This window comes from Hevea brasiliensis, chromosome 3 (genome assembly GCF_030052815.1).
Source record: "Hevea brasiliensis isolate MT/VB/25A 57/8 chromosome 3, ASM3005281v1, whole genome shotgun sequence".
Taxonomy (NCBI): Eukaryota; Viridiplantae; Streptophyta; class Magnoliopsida; order Malpighiales; family Euphorbiaceae; genus Hevea; species Hevea brasiliensis.
Window position 1 is genome coordinate 50,287,513 of NC_079495.1, and position 22,718 is coordinate 50,310,230.

At 36.1% G+C, this 22,718-nt stretch overlaps 1 non-coding gene and 1 pseudogene across 1 annotated transcript; one reads left to right on the forward strand and one right to left on the reverse strand.

Moving 5' to 3' along the window:
- The first annotated feature begins 200 nt into the window (after positions 1-200).
- Positions 201-307, forward strand: LOC131178974 (small nucleolar RNA R71). Its single transcript, XR_009147981.1, has one exon. It is a non-coding gene; the product is annotated as a small nucleolar RNA R71 (small nucleolar RNA).
- A 321-nt stretch (positions 308-628) lies between these two features.
- LOC110642480 (putative pentatricopeptide repeat-containing protein At1g12700, mitochondrial) lies at positions 629-16,705 on the reverse strand (annotated as a pseudogene).
- Between the last annotated feature and the right edge of the window lie 6,013 nt (positions 16,706-22,718).

The window sequence follows — 22,718 nt, forward strand, 5'->3', positions numbered from 1 at the left end:
GGGTTACCAGTAAGCGAAGTTCAGTAATTCATTAGGTATACTACGGGATAATGTTACATCTTATGGAGGGGTAGGGTGTGACATCAAGTGCTTGAGTCACTGTTTTCTCCATTAGGTCACCTTCTGTAGCTGAATCTACTGTGCTTCTTGTAGAGGGTAGTAACCCATTATAGAAATTTTGCACTAATAGCCAATCCTCTATGCCATGGTGTGGACATTCCCTCTGCAGGTTCTTATATCTTTCCCATGCGTCATGGAGTGATTCACCTTCTTTTCGTCTGAAGTTGTTGAGCTCAAGCCTCAGTCTTGCAGTCTTTGCAGGTGGGAAATATCTTGATAGAAAAGCATGTGAGAGGTTTTCTCAGAGTGTTCTAGCTGTTTGAGAAAGTAACCACTTCCTTGCACTGTCTCAAAGGGAGAATGGGAATGCTCTGAGTCTTATGGCTTGATCAGACACTCCATTCATCTTAAACATGTCACATAGGGAAAGAAAGCACTGGAGGTGATAGTATGGATCTTCTGTTGGTGAACCTCCATTCTGAGTTTGTTGAATCATTTGAAGCCATGCTGGTTTTAACTCAAAGTTATTGGCTTCCACTGTGGGTCTTGTGACACTGGGCTAAAATCCTTAGACAGATAGAGCTCTGTAGTCTCTCAAGAGTCTTGGCTTATCATTATTATCGATCATGGTTGGAATTTTAGGATTTTCTTGATCGTGCTCTTGGTGTTTCCTTTCCCTCCTGATGGCTCTGAGAGTTCTATCTATTTCAGGATCACAGTCCAAGATTTCTTCTTCTGGCCTTGTTCTGGTCATATACCAGGTCAGGCACCTAAGAAAAAAGAAAAGAAATAAAATAAATCAAATAAAACTAGATAATAAATATAATTGCCTAAATCAGCTAAATTGTCTATCGCTTGATATTACTAAAGTTAAATTCCCTGGCAACAGCGCTAAAAACTTGTTTGCTAGTTTTACAACCCCGCAGGTGTATGGATCGCTAAAAAGTAATAAAGTGATGACTAAAGTATCGTTCCCACGAGGAATTTAATTAGTAACTACCAAACTACACAGTGATTTTGACTGTTTAGGCTATCAAATAATGAGGGAATGAAAGTTGTTTATTTTAACACTAAAATGATAAACTTAAAATGAAATAATCTATTTTGAAACAATTCGGGAATTAAGATTTCACACTTAAATCTTACTAGGGATGTTATCTTGTTTATTTACTGGATTGAAAATCATTTGCCTTGATGGAAATTAATCCTAAGGTATCCTAAGTCCTCTCTCAAGGCACCTAGGGTGTATTTTAATTAACTTAAACCCGACTTTCGTGGCGATCAAATTAATTAAAAGCCTTTAAGGTCCTTGACCAATTTTGAAATTCCACAAAGGTAATCAGCCTATGTCTAGGTCATAATTCCTAGGTTCAAAATCTTGATTTTCTAATATTAATCTTCACCTTTCAGTCCTTCAATTAATATTTATAATCAATACTAAGTGGGTACCAACACATAGCATGCTTTAAGATCACAAGAAATTAAATCAAGAAACAATTCTCAAATCCAATAAATAAAACTTAATGTTTATCCATAATAATGATTACAAGGTTACTCTCCCAATTCCAGAATATGAAAACTATTCACTCATGGTGAGTTGAACAAATATAATAAAAATAAAGTAAAGAACAATAAAAATCCATTTAAGGAAATGGAATAAAAGAACCGAAGAGGGTTTGCAGCTTTGATTTTGTGGAACTTCGGTTGAAAAGCTCCTCCTTGATACTGATATTCTTCTCCTCAAGATGGCTGAAGAGAGTGCAGAAGCGAGCACTCTTCTGAAACTCCTAAAAAGCTCTGTAAAAAGATTGATCTCCCTTGATTGATGTTTTCTGCTTCTATTTATAATAGCTTTTATAGGGTTAGGTCATTTTGAGTCCAAAAAGCCTTAGGAGTCTGATTTGAATGTGTAAACAAAAGTAGAAATTCGGGCTAAAAAACTGGCTGCCGCATGGTACATGGCCCGTGTGTCACTACACGGCCCCGGGCCGTGTAACTTACTGGAGTGGAATGGCGGAGTCTTGCATTGGCACAGAGACTTACACGGGTCTGCGTTGGCTACACGGGCCTGGTTACACGACTGGTGTACTTTTATTCTCAGAAAATCTTCAAGCTTGTGCTCGGCAGAGACTTACACGGGTCCATACAGATTACACGGGTCCAATTACATGACCTGTGTACTTTTATTCCTCCATTGGCTCTCTGGCTTTTATCTGGCAGAAGGTTACACGGGTCTGTGGCATTGCTTACACGACCCGTGTACTTTGTATCAGCAGCAATTCTGAGTCTTTTGAACTCTCCAAGATTCCCTTCGCACTCCTATGCTCTGGGACTTCACCAAAACACCTTGAAATACTGCAGAAACATGGAATTAAGAGCTTGACAATAGAAATTACAAAAACTAATGAAATCAACTACTATGCATGAGATTACTTACCTAAATGCTATGAGATAGTATACAAATGTGCTTAAAAATATCTATACAATTTACGTGTATCACCAAACATTGTTTTTCTTACTTAAGAGGCCTCTATGTTAGCCCTAATTGCTGGAAACTCACTGGTAACTGGTAAGCTTGTATTTCCTTTGCCATCTTTGCATGCATTTGGGTCATGCCATCTTAGTAGTAAGTCTCCGAGATGTCATATATGTTTAGCCCATCAATAGCCTTATTCATCCAATCAACTTTACAATAATTGAATTTGGACTAAGTAAACAATGCAGGATCCTACTATTTGATTGCATTAGATTCAAACTTAAAATTGTGTCCAAGTTAAGACTTGAGAGATGCATTTACCACTAAGCTAAGCCACTAGGTACTTTAAAATTATGGCATTTACCACCAGGCTAAGCTCCTGAGTACTTTAAAGACATGTTTTTGGTCTTTAGAAATTCTTAAAGCAGATTGGAGTTGCCAAGGCTCAAATTTTGGCCTCTTGTACCATAAGGCACTCAACTATTGGACTGTCAGGCCCAATGGCTTAAATGCGAATACTTTAAGGATATGATATTTTGCATCAAGCTAAGCTTGCATGTGCTTATTTTATGGTATAAAGTTGAGAAAGGACTCACCTCATAAACTTTATCAATGCTTGTAGGGCAATCATCATTAGGATCAGTGTGGTTTCCATAGCAAGCAGATTGAACATCCTGCAAGAAGTTCAAAAGCATATGTAAAACTTTCAGTTGAGATTAATTAAAGGGATCAAAATGAATAGGAAGTGTATATATGTTTTGCCAACCCCATAGATATTATTTGAGATGAGTCCCATTCCATGGGCAAAAGGCACAAGAGTAATTAGTGTCATCAAAATGAGTGTTCATAACCCCATTATACATCAGGTAATTCTGCATTTAAATAGTATTTCAAAGTAATTAAACCATGATAATTAACGCAAATTGCCATTTAAAAACACTAGTGGTAGGCAAACATACCTTGAAATTGAGAATGGGTTGTATACCAGACTAAATGTGCATGGACTTGGAGCCTAGACCTGAATAGGAAAAAAATTACAGTTGGAAAACAAAAATCACGAGAAATTAATACCATGTTCATAGACAAATTCATCAAATCTAGATCACCTAGGTCCTTTATTGAGCCAAAAACCATATGATCATCAAATAGGTTTCTTTCCAAAACAATGATATAATAGATTCTTTATATACTCCCTGTATATAGGAAATTGACATTTCCTTTCTCTTTCATAATAATGTATCAATAGAATAGATCCATTAATGTTATTGTGCATATACAGCTTAAAAACATGATGTTACTACAAATAAATAGTTTCCTGTATAAAGCAAAAGCAACTAACTAGCAACATTGTAATTGCATACATATTGAAATAGATTCAAATACCAATAACTCACAACATTACAAAGGCCTCTAGCATCTCTTGACCAGATGTTGATTGTTAAAATCTCACTTCACATTTACAACTTTAGAATCTTCAGATCAAATTTGTAGTTTTCTTAAAATGAGGTCATCATTGAGCGATAAATTTATTATCAATTCGATGGTTGTGGCATCTACAGAGAATCCCTTATCAACCATTTCATTGATAAGTTGTGATGCTCTTGGTACATCCTTATGCCTAAGAAACCCTTGAATAATCACATTATAACAACAATCATTTGGTAAACATCCACCTTCCATTTCTCTGAAAACCTGGTGTGCTTCATCTAGTAATCCTTTTTTGCAAAGTCCTATTATTATTGTACTATATGTATAAACATTAGGCTGTAAACCTTTTTCAAAAAGCTTATAAAAAAGTTTCTTGGCATCGTTAAGCCTCCCAACTTTGCATAAACCATCGATCAAAATATTATAGACCACACAATTAGGCTTTAATTGACTATTTTCCATAACTTTGAATATGGTAAGTGCCTTATCAAGATCTCCCTCTTTGCACAAGCCGTCAAGCAAAATTGAGAAAGTTATTATATTTGGATGGTGACCATGTGAACACATGTTCTTGAAAAACTCTTGTAACATCCTCACTTTAGCTAGTCCGTACAGTCTACTGTTCTAGTGACCAATGTCGGTCCAGACAGCCAGAATGTTTGAAATTATAAATAGACTAGAGTGAGGAGTTATAAAGAAACTAAATAATGCTCATAAAAAGCAAGGAAAAATTTTAGAAACCAAATACACTAAGGTTAAACAAGCCGATACACTAGGGATAAGTAACCCGAAGGGGAAGTGACAGTGAAGCCATTAGTAACCCTAGACCCAGGGGAAAAATTATAAAATAATTATTGGGACTCCAAAGAAGGGTCATTGAGGTTCTTATGGCATTAGAATGCCAAGAAAATACTTATAAAAATTTTTCTATCGGTACACACAATTTTGGCTCGTTAAGCCAAACGGAGAGCATTTGTCATTTCGTCTTCAGAGATGATTTTTGGCCAACTTGTCCAGTTAAATAAATAATTTATATGATATAAAAAATGAATAAATATTGTTAAAAATTTAATTGAAATTAAATAGACAAGAAAAGGGGAGAAAATGAAAGAAAATGGAATTATGATATCATAATGATGTCATTAAAATTCTCCTAACCAATCCAATGTTGACACATGGCATAAGCTTATTTAAAAGAGACCAAATGGGCTGAAAAATGAAAAAAAAATCAGAACTCCTTCTCCACTCTTCTTCTTGCCGTCACACATACCCTCCATGGCCACCATGAGTAAGCTTTTTCAAGCTTGATTTCCCTAACTTTTACCCAATTAAACCCTATATTCCCAACACAAAAAAGTGTTCTTACATCTTGGCAAGTCTTTTGGGAGCAAAAAGAAAAGAAAAAGAAGAACCCTAGCAAGTGGAAAATCTCACTCCATTAGAGGTTTGTGACCTATCCTTGGTTTTTACTTTAAATTCATGTTTAAGGACTTTGAATGAGTGTAAATTACAAAGAAAATTTGTTGAATACCATTTGTATGCCAACCCATAATTTTGGCAGCCTTGGCTAGGGTAAGATGGTGATGATTTTTGTGGAGGTAAAAGCTACCCTCAGTATGTATCTCTTAAGTGGATTGATGAAATGCAATGATAATGCATGATTTGTAATGTTTGAGTTAGGGTTTAGGGTGAAAAATGAGACTTTGCTCATGTGATGATGAAAGTAGGATTTAATGGTCAATTAGTGACCATTTGGTTCTGTTTAAATCAAAAATGAAGTGAATTGTGTAGTGGGATTGGAGTTTGGTGTGGCTGCCCTTGCTGACCTGTAGGACTGGGCATGAGTCCAGCAGGTTTGGGTAGCAATAACTGGAATTGTAGAGGTTAAATTGGTGCAAGGAAAATTGGACATGAAACTAGACATATAATGGCACAACTTTAGTGAAGAAACCATGCCCAGAAAACCAAACCAAGTTGACCAAAAGATTGCCCTAATCCGGGTGACCTGCATTCTGCCTGGGCAAAATGACCAAATAAATAGTATTTAGTCATTTGACCATAACTCAGTGTAGAAAGGTCCAATTGACCTGAAATTTTACCAGCAACAAGCTGAGATATGGACCTACAACTTTTATGAAGAAACCTAACCCAAATTATGACCATAACATATTCAAAAAGTGACCTGAAATCACTACTCCTAATACTATAGATTTGGTCAGTCCAGAAATTCTGGAAAAATTACAATCCGGCCAGTTGTGGTTTTTAGGCCATAACTTGAGTTACAAAACTCCAAATGGAGTGATTCAAAATAGGAAATGCAACTAGACAAAATAAGGAACAACTTTCATGTTGATCATTTTACCAAATTCCCACTACAAAAATGACTAATGGAACAGTAAACACAAAGCTTGAAAACTGAAAATTCTGTCCAATTAACATTAAGCTTAGAAATGGTATTGGCAACCAATACCAACAAGTTTAGAATGCAAAATATGGTATGTTGAGAGTGTTAAAAACAATGTACCTATTGTCCATGTAAAAGTCAACATTTTGTTGACTAATGAATTGAATAGTAACACTAAAACTTGAATTTCAAAAATTATGAAACTTAAAAGTGTAAAATGCCCTAGTATACCTAGCAAGATTGGTTTGGATAGGTTGGGATGCCAATAGGATTCTGTTAGCAGTACTGTATATGGCTTCATGCCATTCTGTGTTTCATGGCTTCCCATGCCATTCTGTGACATAATAGCCTTTGGCTATGTTATTTAAGTTATTACAGTCGGGTTTTATCCCTGATGATTATTACAGCTTATTAGCTGTTCTGTTGCACATCGGGAGACACAATGTGACCGATGGTGTGATGCTCTGAGGTACTTAGTACCCAGTGTCAGTTTACCCGTTTATCCAGTTCAGTCGATTAATATGGGTTATTCGGGCAATGATAATAAATTTTACCAAATTTTAATCGAATAATACTGTAATAAATATCAGAAATTAAGTCTACCCAAAAATGAAATCATACATTCTGCATATTTATTTTATTTTATTTTATATTGTCACCACTAAGCAAAATTGCTTAGCGCGTCGCTTTTGCCACTCGCAGGTACTGGAGACCTAGCTGGGGAGCCTAGTGGACATCAGACCGGGTGAACTTTCAGACCTGCATCCGGAGTCCAGAGTCACCTCACATCTGCAGTGCATATGGTAGGACATTAGGACTTTGGGGTAGCACTTTGTATTTTGCATTTTGTATTAGTTTGGGTTGTAACTATAAACTCTTGAAATTATATAATAATGTAAATATATGAAATTTCATGTTATTAAAATTTTCTGTATATTATATTGAAAAAAAATGAAATGTTGAGAAATATTTATAAATGTGCTTCCAGTGATGATGTGAACAGAAAAGAAAACTTTCTGAAAATAGTATTGAGATTTTGAGATTGAGTTGAGATATGTGTGTATAATGGAGTTTGAATTTGGAAATTATATTGGAAGTGTTTTTAAACAGGTGTAGAAGAACTGTTTTTCCAATTTACAGCCGGCACTCTACCGGATTTTCTATAAAAATTTCAGAAAAATTCAGATTTATCGAAAATTATAAATAAATGAATTAAAAGGGATAAATTGTAATTAAAACATGAATTGGTGCTCCGGCACACTGAGTGGCATATCTTGCTCGGCTACACTGTAGACGAGTAAGGGGTGTCACATTTAGTGGTATCAGAGCATTGGTTTAGGCGTTTCTGGGCCTAGATAGAGTGCATACCATTGCATTGCATTGCATTTGTAAGTATTGAGATGATACTGATGTAGATCTGTTTGTTTTCTTATTTTGATTAGGATATAGATCCTGCTTCTCAAAGAGCAGTGGATGAAGAGGTGGAGAGTCGGGCTCCACCAATGGCTGAATTTGGGGGCAGGGGAGAATCTGCTCCACCAGCAGCTGAGGCATTTGCCCAACCTCAGTTTGCGCTATTTCAGCAAATGACCGAATTCTACCGGCAAATGATGGGGGCAATTCCACCACCACAACCACAGCCACAACCTCCACCAGCACCACAGAAGTCCCATCTGGAGAAACTGCGAAAACATGGGGTTGTGGATTTCTTTGGGAAGAGGGAGGATGATCCCATGACCACAGAAAAATAGTTGGATAGAACCATCAGGGTGCTGAAATAGCTTAACTGCACCCACGAGCAGAACCTGGAGGTTGCTGTGTCCCTACTTCAGGATGATGCATATCAGTGGTGGGACACAATAACAGTGAGGTGCAATCAGAACGGATCACCTGGGAATTCTTCCTCATAGAGTTCAGGAAGAAATATGTTAGCAAAGTGTATTTAGAAGAGTGAAGAAGAGAATTTATCAGTCTGAGACAGAGACAATTGTCAGTGGTAGAGTATGAGCGTGAGTTTATCAGACTGAGCTGATATGGGAGAAAGATAGTCCCTACAGAGGCAGAGAGGTGCAGAAGGTTTGAAGAAGGACTTAATGACAATATCAAAATTATGATAACAGCATTAGAGATCACAGATTTTGCTAAGCTGGTAGATCCTGCATCAAAAGTGGAAAGGGTCCGAATAAATAAACAAAATAGAAGGGAAAGACAGTAGAAGAGGGGTCCGGGTCAGTCCAGTACATTTTCTGCTCCTAGTAAGAAGAGTAAGGGTCCTCCTGCTCAGAGTTCAGGACCACCACAGTGTCAGGGTCAGTCTCAGGGGCCCAGACCATAGTTCACACCTAGGAGAGGCCAGTCCACACCATCAGTGGGCAGCTCTCCAGGGACAGTGTTTAGAGGATCAGCCCCAGCATCTTCTGCCTGTCAGTACTGCCAGAAGTGGCATAAGGGGACTATTGGCAAGTGACCGGTGCATGCTTACAGTGTGGATCTACAGAACATCAGATCAAGAATTGTCCGAAGAGTACTACTACAGTTGCTCCAACACAAGCTGACAGACCTGCTCCTGCACCACAAAGGGGTAGGAAGCCCGGTAAATCTGAGGTAGCTGGTCTATCACTGAGGCCTGCATCCGAGTCAGCTGAGAGGCCAGACACTAAAGTACCTGCTAGGGCCTATGCCATCAGAGCTTAGGAGGAGCAAGATGCCCCGGATGTCATCAAGGGTACGTTTTACCTTTACAAGACTTCTGTGCATGCATTGGTGGATCCAGGATCCACTCATTCCTACATTTGCATCAAACTACCCATAGAGAGGGGAGTTCCAGTAGAGGAGAGTGATCAAGACATTCTGGTCACAAATCCACTAAGCCACAGTGTGGTAGTGAATAAGGTGTATAAAGGTTACCCGTTGAGGATTCAGGGGTATGAATTCTCGGCCGACCTAATTGAATTGCCCTTCCATGAGTTTGACGTGATTTTGGGAATGGACTGCTTGTCACGTCATCAGGCAATAGTTGATTGCAAATTGAAGAGGATTTCTCTAAAAACTTCTGAGGGTAATGAGATTACTGTTGTGGGTGAAAGGACAAATTTTCTGTCCAATGTTATCTCAGCCACAGTTGCAAGAAGATTGATGAGAAAAGGCTGTGAAGCTTACCTAGCACATGTGGTTGATACTAGGCAGACTAAGCCAAACCTGTGTGATATACCCACAGTAAGAGACTTCCCAGATGTATTTCCTGAAGAGTTGCCTAGTTTACTACCAGAAAGGGAAGTCGAGTTTGCTATAGAGGTAATATCGGGTACAGCACCCATTTCTATTGCTCCTTATAGGATGGCACCCACTGAATTGAAGGAGTTAAAAATTCAGTTGCAGGAGTTACTCAATAAGGGGTTCATACGCCCCAGTGTGTCACCATGGGGAGCTCCGATGCTGTTTGTGAAGAAAAAGGATGGAAACTTGAGATTGTGTATTAATTACCAGCAGTTGAACAAGGTAACTGTGAAGAATAAGTATCCATTGCCTAGAATTGACGATCTGTTTGATCAGTTGAAGGGAGCCGGTATATTTTCAAAAATTAATCTCAGATAAGGGTATCATCAGTTGAGGGTAAAGAATGCAGATGTGTCAAAAACTGTATTCAGAACCCGGTATGGGCATTATGAATTTCTAGTGATGCCGTTTGGGTTAACAAATGCACCAGCAGCATTTATGGACCTTATGAACTGTATCTTTCATCCATACTTTGATCGGTTTGTAGTAGTCTTTATTGATGATATTCTGGTGTATTCCAAGACCAGGGAAGAACATGATGAACATTTGAGGATTGTTCTGCAAAACACGCGAGAAAAGAAGTTGTATGCTAAGCTGTCCAAGTGTGACTTCTGGATGAGTGAAATCTCCTTTCTTGGACACATAGTATCAGCTGAGGGGATTAGAGTAGATCCCAAAAAGATAAAAGCAGTGATGGAATGGAAGCCTCCCAGAAATACAACAAAGGTCAAAAGTTTCTTGGGGCTAGCTGGGTATTACAGAAGATTTGTGAAAGAGTTCTCTCTTATAGCTGCTCCAATGACAAAGTTATTGCACAAGAATGTGAAATTTGGCTGGAACGACAAGTGCCAAGCCAGTTTTGAGAGGCTAAAGGCTATGTTGACAGAAGCACCAGTGTTAACACAGCTAGTGTCGGGAAAAGACTTTGTGGTCTACAGTGATTCCTCGCATAATGGGCTAGGGTGTGTATTGATGCAAGAGGGGAAAGTGGTTGCCTATGCTTCCAGGCAGTTAAGGCCACATGAACAGAACTATCCTACTCATGACCTAGAGTTAGCAGCAATTATATTCGCACTGAAGATATGGAGGCATTATTTATATGGTGAAAAATGTTACATCTATACAGACCACAAGAGTCTAAAATATTTGCCAACTCAGAAGGAGCTCAATCTTAGACAAAGGCGATGGATTGAGTTCCTAAAAGACTATGATTGTGTGATAGATTATCATCCTGGGAAGGCAAATGTAGTTGCTAATGCTTTAAGCAGGAAGTCCATCACAGCTTTAAGATCACTCAATGCCTGTCTGTCCTTAGCTCAAGATAGAGCTATTTTGGCTGAGTTGCAAGTGAGGCCAAACTTGCTACAGCAGATACAAGATGTGCAGAGGGCAGATGAAAAATTAATGGCCATTGTGCATAAAATTCCAGAGGGAAGGGAAACTGATTATGAGGTGAAAGCAGATGAGTGTCTGTAATATAGAGGAAGAGTGTGTGTACCAGATGATGGGGAATTGAAGACTAGTATTCTGAAAGAAGCACACACTAGTGTTTATGCTATGCACCCGGGAAGCAAAAAAATGTATAATGATTTGAAGCCTCATTATTGGTGGCCTGGTTTGAAGAGGGATATAACTTACTATGTGACCAAGTGTTTGACATGTCAGCAAGTTAAAGCAGAACATCAAGTTCCATCAGGATTGCTACAGCCTATAAGCATACCTAAATGGAAATGGTATTGGGTCACTATGGATTTTGTTAGTGGTCTACCTCTCACCCAGAAGAAGCATGATGTAGTATGGGTGATAGTGGATAGATTGACAAAGTCAGCACATTTTCTGCCAGTTAGGACTGACTACTCACTAGAGAAGCTAGCAGAATTGTATATTAGTGAGATAGTTAGACTGCATGGAATCCCACTTTCCATCATATCTGATTGAGACCCAAGGTTTACATCGAGATTCTGGAAAAAGTTGCAAGAAGCCTTGGGCACACAACTCCGTTTTAGCACGGCTTTTCATCCCCAGACGGATGGACAGTCAGAACGAGTAATCCAGGTAAACATAAGAACTAATTGAATTTTCATAGTTAATAAATTGAAATGATAGTAACAATGTGAATTATGTGATAGATCCTGGAGGATATGCTAAGGAGTTGTGTCATTGAGTTTGAGGGGAGTTGGGATAGATACTTCCCACTGGCAGAGTTCGCATATAACAATAGCTACCAAGCTAGCATTCAAATGGCTCCGTATGAAGCACTTTATGGGAGGAAATGTAGAACCCCAGTATGTTGGGCTGAATTGGGCGAAGATAAGCTGGTAGGACCAGACCTAGTGAAACAGACTGAGGAAAAAGTGAAGATAATCAAAGCTAACTTGAAGGTTGCCTCAGATAGACAGAAATCTTATGCCGACTTGAAGAGAAAAGAGATAGAATATGCAGTTGGCGATAAAGTGTTTCTCAGAGTCTCACCGTGGAAGAAAGTACTGAGGTTTGGAAGAAAGGGTAAGTTAAGCCCTAGGTTCATTAGCCCATATGAAGTCATTGAACGTGTGGAACCAGTGGCCTATCGGCTAGCTTTACCACTAGAACTGGATAAAATACATAATGTATTCCATGTTTCTATGCTGAAAGGATATCGTTCAGACCCTTCACATGTCATTTCCATGGAAGAGATTGAAATCCAACCGGACTTGACATATACAGAAGAACCTATACAGATCCTAGCTCGGGAAGTGAAGGAACTGAGAAATAAACAAATTCCACTGGTGAAAGTGCTTGGCACCACAACATTGAAGAGGCAACTTGGGAAAGTGAAGAGACGATGAGGCAATAGTTTCCTCAACTGTTTGCATCAGGTAAATTTCGAGGACGAAATTTTTTATTAGCAGGGAAGAGTTGTAACATCCTCACTTTAGCTAGTTCGTACAGTCTACTGTTCCAGTGACCAATGTCAGTCCGGACAGCTAGAATTTTTGAAATTATAAATAGACTAGAGTGAGGAGTTATAAAGAAACTAAATAATGCTCATAAAAAGCAAGGAAAAATTTTAGAAACCAAATACACTAAGGTTAAACGAGCCGAAACACCAGGGATGAGTAACGCGAAGGAGAAGTGACGGTGAAGGCCGTTAGCAATCCTAGACCCAGGAGAAAAATTATAAAATAATTATTGGCACTCCAGAGAAGGGTCATTGAGGTTCTTATGGCATTAGAATGCCAAAAAAATGCTTAGAAAAATTTTTCTATCGGTACACATAATTTTGGCTCGTTAAGCCAGACAGAGGGCATTTTGGTCATTTCGTCTTCAGATATGATTTTTGGCCAACTTGTCCAGTTAAATAAATAATTTATATGACATAAAATATGAATAAATATTAGTAAAAATTTAATTAAAATTAAATAGACAAGAAAAGGAGAGAAAATGAAAGAAAATGGAATTATGACATCATAATGATGTCATTAAAATTCTCCCAACCAATCCAATGTTGACACATGGCATAAGCTTATTTAAAAGAGACCAAATGGGCTGAAAAATGAAAAAAAAAAATCAGAACTCCTTCTCCACTCTTCTTCTTACCGTCACACACACCCTCCATGAGCAAGCTTTTTCAAGCGTGATTTCCCTAACTTTTACCCAACTAAACCCCATATTCCCAACACAAAAAAGTATTCTTACATCTTGGCAAGTCTTTTGGGAGCAAAAAGAAAAGAAAAAGAAGAACCCTAGCAAGTAGGAAATCTCACTCCATTAGAGGTTTGTGACCTAACCTTGGTTTTTACTTTAAATTCATGTTTAAGGACTTTGAATGAGTGTAAATTACAAAGAAAATTTGTTGAATACCATTTGTATGCCAACCCATAATTTCGGCAGCCTTGGTTAGGGTAAGATGGTGATGATTTTTGTGGAGCTAAAAGCTGCCCTCAATATGTATCTCTTAAGTGGATTGATGAAATGCAATGATAATGCATGATTTGTAATGTTTGAGTTAGGGTTTGGGGTGAAAAATGAGACTCTGATCATGTGATGATGAAAGTAGGATTTAATGGTCAATTAGTGACCATTTGGTTCTGTTTAAATCAAAAATGAAGTGAAAATTGTGTAGTGGGATTAGAGTTTGGTGTGGCTGCCCTTGGTGACCTGCAGGACTGGGCATGAGTCTAGCAGGTTTGGGCAGCAATAACTGGAATTGTAGAGGTTCAATTGGTGCAAGGCCAATTGGACATGAAATTAGACACATAATGGCACAACTTTGGTGAAGAAACCAAACCAAGTTGACCAAAAGATTGCCCTAATCCGGGTGACCTGCATTCTGCCTAGGCAAAATGACCAAATGAACAGTGTTTAGTCATTTGGCCGTAACTCAGTGTAGAAAGTTCCAATTGACCTAAAATGTTACCAGCAATAAGCTGAGTATAGACCTAAAACTTTCATGAAGAAACCTAACTCAAATTATGACCATAACATATTCAAAAAGTGACCTGAAGTCACTGCTCCTAATACTATAGATTTGGTCAGTCCAGAAATTCTAAAAAAATTGCAATCTGGCCAGTTGTGGTTTTTGGGCCATAACTTGTGTTACAAAACTCCAAATAGAGTGATTCAAAAAAGGAAATGCAACTAGACAAAATAAGAAACAACTTTCATGTTGATCATTTTGCCAAATTTCCACTGCAAATATGACTAATGGAACAGTAAACACAAAGCTTGAAAACTAAAAATTCTTTCCAATTAACATTAAGCTTAGAAATGGTATTGGCAACCAATAACAATAAGTTTAGAATGCAAAATGTGGTATGTTGGGAGTATTAAAACCAATATACCTATTGTCCATGTAAAAGTCAATATTTTGTTGACTAATGAATTGAATAGTAACACTAAAACTTGAATTTCAAAAATTATGAAACTTAAAAGTGTAAAATGCCCTAGTATACCTAGCAAGATTGGTTTGGATAGGTTGGCATGCCAATAGGGTTCTGTTAGCAGTACTGCAAATGGCTTCATGCCATTCTGTGTTTCATGGCTTCCCATGCCATTCTGTGACATAATAGCATTTGGCTATGTTATTTGAGTTATTACACTCGGGTTTTATCCCTGATGATTATTACAGCTTATTAGCTGTTCTGTTGCACATCGGGAGACACAATGTGACCGATGGTGTGATGGTCCGAGGTACTTAGTACCCAGTGCCAGTTTACCTGTTTATCCAGTCCAGTCGATTAATATGGGTTACTCGGGCAATTATAATAAATTTTACCAAATTTTAATCGAATAATACTGCAATAAATATCAAAAATTAAGTCTACCCAAATATGAAATCATACATTCTGCATATTTATTATATTTTATTTTATTTTATTTTATTTTATATTGTCACTAATAAGCAGAATTGCTTAGCGTGTCGCTTTTGCCACGCGCAAGTACTGGAGACGTAGCTGGAGAGCCCAGTCAACATCAGACCGGGTGAACTTTCAGACCTGCATCCGGAGTCCAGAGTCACCTCACATCTGCAGTGCATATGGTAGGACATTAGGACTTTGGGGTAGCACTTTGTATTTTGCATTTTGTATTAGTTTGGGTTGTAACTATAAACTCTTGAAATTATGTAATAATGTAAATATATGAAATTTCATGTTATTGAAATTTTCTGTATATTATGTTGAAAAAAAAAATGAAATGTTAAGAAATATTTATGAATGTGCTTCCAGTGATGATGTGAACAGAAAAGAAAACTTTCTGAAAATAGTATTGAGATTTTGAGATTGAGTTGAGATATGTGTGTATAATGGAGTCTGCATTTGGAAATTATATTGGAAGTGTTTTTAAATAGGTGCAGAAGAACTGTTTTTCCAATTTACAGCCGGCAATCTGCCGGATTTTCTATAAAAATTTCGAAAAAAATCAGATTTATCGAAAATTATAAATAAATGAATTAAAAGGGATAAATTGTAATTAAAACATGAATTGGTGCTTCGGCACACTGAGTGGCATATCTTGCTCGGCTACACTGTAGACGGGTAAAAGGTGTCATAACTCTAGTGCAGTCCAAGGCCTGCCTACTTCCCGCAAGCTCTTTATAAGAGTATTATACATAACAGAATCAGGAACTAAATCTTTTTGAGGCATTTCATTAAAATGTTTTAATGCTTCATCAATCCTTTTCCCCTTACAATATCCATTAATTAAGATGTCATAGCTAAAGACATTAACTATGCCACTGCTTACCACTAGATCAACTATTTTTATAGCCTCATCCATTTGGTGTGTAAACAATATCCATCCATCAATGAGAAATAAGTCACCACATTAGGCCTTATACCCCTTTGAACCATCATATTGATAATACCTTAAACCTTTAAAACCATTCCTTCCTTAAAAAGAGTGTCAATCAATACATTAGAGGTGCAAACATTTGGTGATATGTTTTGTTCCACCATTTTATCCAACAAGGCCAAAACTTGATCCATTTGGTTACACAAACAATATCGGTTCATCAATGAATCGTAAGTGATAGCATTAGGCTCCACACCTCTTTGAATCATTATTTTGATCATACTTTGAGCCTTAGAAATTGTTCCTTCCTTACAAAAAGAGTCTATCAACATATTGAAGGTAAAAATGTATGGTGACATGTTCTGTCCTGCCATTTCTTTCAACAAGGCTAAAGCTTGATTTTGTTTACCTAAATTACAAAGACCATGAACTAAGCAGTTGTGAGTGATAACTGTAGGTCATATGCCTTTGTTCTTCATTTGAGAGAAGATATGTAATGCCTCAGTAACTTGCCTATCCTTGCAAAGGGCGTTAATGATTCTATTGTATGTCACATCATTTGGTTCACAACCTCTCTCAACCATTTCCTTCATCAACCCAGTAGCAACCCTTATTTTCCCAAATTTACATAGACAATTTACTATCACGGAGTACGTACGAACATCAGGTTGACAACCTCTCGCAACCATATCATTAAAAAATTCTGCTGCTCTATTGATTTTAACCACTATGCAGAGCCCATTAATTAAGGTATTAAATATCACAATGTTGGGTTCCAATCCAATTTTGAGGATTTTCTCCAAAATTGAGAAGTCGAAATCCATGAGGTGTAAGCGGCAGAAGCAATTCATCAATATGGAAAGAGCAAACATTGTGTGAGATTCCTAGTGACTCAATTGTTCTGAACATCCAAACAACAATGTGGTATTATTGAATTCTCATGAGAGCAGATAAAAATCGACAAAATTGAACAATACAAGGTAGAGGATGCATAAGAATTATGCGATTAAAGTAAGCTAGGGCATCATCAACATCTCTAAAAGAAGCAGAATTGAATTTAGATCCTAAGAAACTTTGAGAGCTTGCACCTTCAAGTTTATGAGTGGAATTAGAAGTATAAGTAGAATAATTGAAGCAGTGGAAGTAATTTGTAAATAATAATAAGGATGGAGATTGAATGATACCCATATCCATCAACAATTGAAAGTGGAAGCACCTTGTGAAAATGCTCCGCAGTGCCGCCATTATCATCTTCCAAGTTCCACCCATCAACATCACAGACCAGAGAGAGATTGTTTAGGGCTAATGAAAATAGACTTGATATTTTTTTTTCTCACAGGCATACAGAAGCACGTACATGACTCAGTGATATAACATTTTTTTTTGTTAAAATCATAGTAATTTTATTAAGTCATGCTAATTCATATAAGTCACACACATAATCGATGTGCAATCCCAAAGTACCAGCCCTCCATGAATGTCACACCCTACCCCTCTGTAAGGCATAACATGATCCCGTAGTATACCTAATGAATTACCAACTTCGTCTACTGATGACCCATTAAGTACACTACAAGGGATTTTAAAAACTTTTCTTACTTCTTTTACAGTGGTGAGCACTATTTACAGGTGTTAAAAACTTTTGTGAACTGAAGTGAAACAATTAACTCATTTGATTTATTTGAAATTTCTGTAAAAATTTTGGCAGAGTGCCATCTGTATTTTGGATAAAACAGTTCTTCAGAAAACCTGTAAAAAGACACTTCAATAATTTTCCAAATCTCAACTCCAATACATTTCTCAACACAACAATTTATCAACTCAATTCCATAGAAATTTTTCAAAGTCTGAGATAAGGAAATATAATACAGTTTTTACAAGTCAAATAGCTCATAATTAATTTACAACTTCAAGGTACAATTTGAATTTGCAACTGCTCAAAACCAAAAACAAAATATACATACAGTGAATATACATCACATTACAAAATACAAAATGCGGTATACTCACTATACCCAAAAATCTCTCGCTGGCGGTACTAGCAGCCTAGTCTGCTGCCCTATCTGTCTGTCTACCTGCGACAGCAATAAAAAGCTATCGCTGAGACAATGTCTCAGTGGTGCACAACATTAACCAAATACAAATTTTAAATCACAATTCATAAATCATATCAATAGTGGATACTTAAAACCATGGTTAAATTCAAGACAATGAATGTCATAAGGAATTTAAACTCCAATTCACAAATTATCAAAATTCATAATAACACAATTTAGTCAAATAGTTTAAGAATACCGTATTGTCAATTCATGCACAATTTGATCAAATAACGGAATAATACCTTTTTGCAAATCGATAACACAATTGATCAAATAACTGGAGAATACAGTGTTGCCAATCAATATCACAATTTAAGTCATGACACAATTTTTCCATATATGCCGTGTTGTACACCACGACAAGACATACTCACCCCAATAATCGAAATCAATGAGGGAGGAAGCTAGCTATCTAATGAGTACTCATCCATACTCACCTCAGACTGGGAAGTCAAAGAGGGAGGAACATAATCATACTCACCCCAGACTGGTAAGTCAAAGAGGGAGGAATAACCACACTCACCCCATTAATGGAGGAGGAACATAGTATCAGTGTCATGCCAATTGTGAGTCAAAACAATTCCAAACATTTCATTCAAATGATCCGTAAGAATCCAATAAATTTCCAAAGTTATAATTTCATTCACAAAATGGCAACACAATTCGTAATTCACTTCAATTTCCACAAAAACCATTTACAGTGCTTTTCAATCAATAAGTATCCATCAATATCATTCAAACAATTCTTCACAGTTTCAAACCATTCACAATGTTTTTCAATCAATAAGTGTCCACCAAACACATTTCCACAATTTAAAACAATAATATACAAATAGTCAATATTTATTTCAATTGAAAATAATTCAAAAGAAACAGTTGTTGTGCACAAACCTCTGATATTTGTCTCCTGGTCCTGACTCAGTATTTCTTTCCCTTTTCTTTGAGTCCTTGTTAAGCGAGAAACACAATTCGAAGTGTTTGATACCAAATTAAATTATGCAGATCGATGGTGTTTGGTAAATAATGCACTGAACTCAATTATTCACTTAATCACCTAATATACCGACCCTCGATGCGTTTTAGGTAAATTAGGCTTTAGTGTCGTTAATATGTCACACTCGATAGGGTTTTAGGTTTGGTATGTTTTACCAAAGTCATTTCCTTGCTTAGTGCACTTTAATGCAAATTGCTGGATTCCGGGATACTGCTTTGACCTAGCCGGACGGCCTAGTTCCCTCAGTTTTCGGGTTTCGGTCAAAACTACAAACTTGTAGATCTAGGTCTTATTGCACGCGGGGCAAAATTTCAGGTCAATCCGAGTTAAGTAGACCGAGTTATGGTCATTATACTATTGCTGGTCAAATGGTACCATTTTAGGTCAATTTTAGGTCAAATTGGTCAATTCTGGTTCGGCCAGTTTTTGGACCCGAACTTGTGCAAGCTTTTTGACTTGCTTATGGTCATTTCTGGGCTTTGGTGTCTTCATAAGACTTGTAGGTATGGGTCTTAACTATTCTTGGTTAAAATTTCAGGTCAATTGGACCTGTTTTGAGTGAGTTATGGCCTAAACACTCACTGCTGCCCAATTGGTCATTTTTCAGGTCCTAATTGCACCTAATCCGAATTGGTCATTTTCTTAGGTCACCTTGCAAGCAGAATTTTGGTATGGTTTCTCAATGAAAGTTGGCACATTTTGTGCCTAGTTTCACCTCAAATTGGTCTCATACCAATTGAGGTTACACATTTAAGGTTATAGGCTAGAATGTACACTGTCCTCAATATGCCTTTCACACCCCACTTCAAACACATATTTACCTTTGCAATTTGTTTACTTACCTACCAATCTGTTTTGGTACATTACCAAAAGCATTTTCTACATTACATTAACATTACTTTGGGCAGATTACCATTACCCTCAACACACCAAATATAATTCACATTTACAATTTCTAATTACCATTACAAATACACCTAAACACCACTAATTCTCACATACACTTTACACAATAATTTCATACACATATCCTTCATTCCTTAATGCCACAATTCTGCCAATACTTCCATCAATACATACAATTATGCAAGGGTTCCCAAGCTGCCGAAATTGTCCTTCAACACCACATTGCCCTACAATCCATCAATTCTCATCCAAGTGCCAAAATCACCATATATATGTGAAACAATTCATTAGGATATTAATTTACCATGATCAACATTATTTCTCATCAATTATATGCATAATAAATCATCAAATGTGTGACCCCATGGCTGTCCAAAAATGGCTATCTCAATAACTATTTAAACTTCAAAATTTCCTTCACAAAACTAACACCCATAACATAAACATAAAGTTTAACAAGGAAATTCTCAAAAATGCAAACTTACCTTTAATTGTAACTTGCTAAACCTTCACCAAACTTCTCAAAATTGGTATCAATATCTTCCTTGTGATGTGTAGACCATTTTTCATAAAGCTACTTAAGGGATTGGAGTTGAAAATGGGGAGGTTAAGTGAGCTCATGCAAAACGTCAATGGTGGATTCTTTCATCTTCATTCACGGCATGGTTGAGCTAAGTGAGGAAGATGAACTTTGAGTGGGAATAATCTGCCCACTTACAAGTATAATTAATCATTTTAATGTTCTTAGTGGTCCACTAGCAAAATTAAATCATATTTTAAGCTAACTTCCCACTTATTCCACATTTACCCCATGATTTTAGCTATTTTCTTTAGGTACCACCAAATTAATTTTTCATTTCATTTTCTAAGTGTAATATTATTTATTTTTAATGGATATTTAGGTCAAAAGACAATTCGGGATGTCAAATGACCATAATGCCCCTGTTAGATTCACGTTCGATTTTTCGGTATTCTGGGTTTTATGCATTTTTCGATTTCTCACTTTTCTTTGTACTAATTATTTAATTTTTCTTTGATCTTTCTAATGATATTTATTCTTCAATAAGGTTCTATTTATGTCCTAAAAATGTTTTCCAGGGTTCCCCGCAGTCCAGGGCTAGTCAACGGCCCACGCCGTGGCTTCACGGTGCGGTCACCCATCGCTAGGTTTCCCGGCTCGCTTAACTTGGTTACATTTCTTTGCTATTATTTTTCCTTTGTTTTTCTTGTATTTCCTTTTCTTGTATTTCATTATTTTATGTCTCCTCACTCATATCGAAGTGTAGCTCTAGCCATCCTAGTTGTCTGGACCACACTGGTCACCGGAACAGCAGAACGCACTACCGAACATAGGGGTGTTACAATGAATCACGTGTACATGACTCATGTGTGGAAGGTAACCCACGTGCGCACACTGGCTCACCCTCCCAGGGACTTTGATTTTTTTTTTTTTCAAAGACAGATAAACACACACATACGGCTTAGTGATAGGACACACTCTTTGATAATACTATGGTAATTTTACCAAGATATGCTAACCCATATAAGTCACACACACATTCTATCCACAATGGATGTGGGATAGGGTAAAGAATTTTATTGATCAAAAGAATTTTATTGAAAATAGGAATCAAAAGAATTTTATTGATCAACCTGTAAATAAGTGAAAATTAATTGCTTAATAATGCAATAAAAAAAAGAATATTAAATAATAATTATTAAAGAATTTTATTGATCAAAAGAATTTTATTGAAAATAGGAATCAAAAGAATTTTATTGATCAACCTGTAAATAAGTGAAAATTAATTGCTTAATAATGCAATAAAAAAAAGAATATTAAATAATAATTATAATATTAATGAAGGGAGAATTAAATTAAAATATATATTTTTTAAATAATAAGTAAATAATGAATTGTAAAATGATAATATATTTTAAAATAAAAGTAATATAACATTAACTTATATCATAAATAATATTTAATTTATTAAATTTATAATTATTGATGAAATAATTACAATTAATCATTAATGGAAAAGTAACAAGGCTAAAACATATAAAAATTTATACTTTAAGAAACGCTGGTAAGTGGTAACCGATAAACAAACTTATCGTTAATAATGAACTTGATGCAAATATTTAAATAGATTTTACATAAAATAAATAGAATTAAAAATATATAATAAATTTAGAATTTTTTAATAATTAACAATTAATAATTAATATTTTTTTAATTTCTAATTTGTTTCAAAAACTTTTTCTAATTAAAAAATTATTTTTGTTTGTAAATAACAGACTTAATTATGTATTTTTTTATTTCATTTAGATTTTACATAAAATAAATAGAATTAAAAATATATAATAAATTTAGAATTTTTTAATAATTAACAATTAATAATTAATATTTTTTTAATTTCTAATTTGTTTCAAAAACTTTTTCTAATTAAATAATTATTTTTGTTTGTAAATAACAGACTTAATTATGTATTTTTTATTTCATTTAGAAGTTTCTCCCTCATTAATATGTATATTATATAAATTATAGATCACATTTAAAAAAAAAAAAAAAACCTTTAACTATTATTTTAAGCAATACCTTTTAACCATTATAATACTTTGCGACAGTTACATACAAACACGATTACACCCGCGGCTTGTTACTTAATAACTAATATATATACATTTTAATCAGGGGTGTGCAAATGATCGGTTTTGAATTGAACCGAGCTGATAAAATTAAAAATTGAAAATTAAGAATTTTAAAAATCAAACCAAACCGATCACTAAGAGAAAATTAAATCG